Consider the following 1714-nt stretch of genomic DNA (forward strand, 5'->3'; position numbering starts at 1 on the left):
CTCCTACTCGCCTCGATCGATTCTAAAGATTAGAGATTGATTCTAAACTAGGAAAGGTGCCCAGTTAATCTTGCTTGTGTTCCTCCCCATCCAAACCACTGGATTCGGATCACCACCTCCGATGGAACCCGATCAAATCCTCGTTTGACAGAAGGGAGGGCATTTTGAACCTATAATAGAATGTTGAGTCCCTAGAGCTTCCCCTACAATTCTATGGGCCTGTTGGCATGTTACGTAGATAATCTGGCAAGCTTTACAGTGGCAGTTCCGGGTGTGCATGGGGGCCCCTACAACTAATCTACCTCTTTATTAATCAGTCCCATAGAATTGTAGGGCGAGCAATAAATAACTATATCAGTTCATTAATAAACCCCTCCACTCGAGCTGGGAATGCTAGAACCCCGACACGTCAATCATTCGTCTTGCTTCTACTGGGTCATATGACTGGCCCCTATCAATTCTATGGGGACCAAACTGCATAGAATAGTAGGGGCCCCTAATAAACCCTACCTAACATTGATCATTTGTCTGGTCTCCTTACTATGAAAGTGACCTTTCTCAATTCCCCTACCGTTACCCTACCTTTTCAGATCATTTTTCTGGTTGATTGACTATGAAAGTGACCGTCCCTTAATAAACCCTACAATAATTTGAAGGGGGGGGGGGGTTGATCATTTGTCTGGTCTCCTTACTATGAAAGTGACCAAACTGCATAGAATAGGGCGGGGCCCTTAATAAACCCTACAATAATCATTTGTCTTTATGCCATATTTCATAAATACTTTACTTATGCAAAAGTAAGTTATCACATAATAAAACTTGTTCTTTTCATTTTGTCGACAAATGAAGAGATCGTATAGGAAAGATGGCTGAGTGGTTCAAGGCGTAGCATTGGAACTGCTATGTAGGCTTCTATTTACCGAGGGTTCAAATCCCTCTCTTTCCGTGTATTCGCCTTAGTCTTTTTTGCATCGTTTTCTCATGAATCTAAACCCAATAAGATGCTTTCATCCTCCCGCAATATCCTTCTATTTCGGGATAGAGAAAATAAAAAGAGTAAAGGTATGGCAAAGGAAAAAAATAAATATTAAAAATATAATTCGTCAATCAATGTATTATTGACAATGACATTGTCATGTAACATACAGAGGGACAGATGTGCAGAGATCCTTTCTTTTCATTCCCAATTTAAACTCGATGGGAATAGTATTCTACGACCAATAATTCATTAATCTTCAAACCGATACGGTTATTATCTATTATTTTTTTAACTAATCCACTATATTGTGACTTTTTTTTAATATGATTTAAATGGGGTGGCACCCTCATCTTATCCTTCTGAAAAATATCTATATTGTTATTAATTCTATCTCTCAACCTTTGTTTATCCTTTATAGATATAAAATCTTGGGGTTTGCAATGATAACTTGGTATATCTACTATACGATCATTGACCAAGATATGCCTATGGTTGACTAATTGTCTGGCTTCAGGAATGGTAAGCGCCATACCCAATCGAAAAAGGATATTATCCAAGCACATTTCATCTTTAACACCCATTTTCATTCCACAAGCTTACCTCCTTCAAGCAAAGGTATAGGATCCCAAGTATTCTTCTTCTTCAAAGAAGCCACCTCTTCATTCATGGCTTTCATTTAAGAATGTACATCATTCATACCTATAGCCTCTCTAACAGTCCTAGGCTCATCAATGT

The 1714-nt window shown here is 38.6% G+C and overlaps 1 non-coding gene across 1 annotated transcript; it reads left to right on the forward strand.

The window, feature by feature from the left end:
- The first annotated feature begins 859 nt into the window (after positions 1–859).
- TRNAS-GGA (transfer RNA serine (anticodon GGA)) lies at positions 860–946 on the forward strand. The gene has a single exon. It is a non-coding gene; the product is annotated as a tRNA-Ser (tRNA).
- Positions 947–1714: the final 768 nt, after the last annotated feature.

Source organism: Cryptomeria japonica, chromosome 3, assembly GCF_030272615.1.
Source record: "Cryptomeria japonica chromosome 3, Sugi_1.0, whole genome shotgun sequence".
In the NCBI taxonomy this organism is placed as follows: Eukaryota; Viridiplantae; Streptophyta; class Pinopsida; order Cupressales; family Cupressaceae; genus Cryptomeria; species Cryptomeria japonica.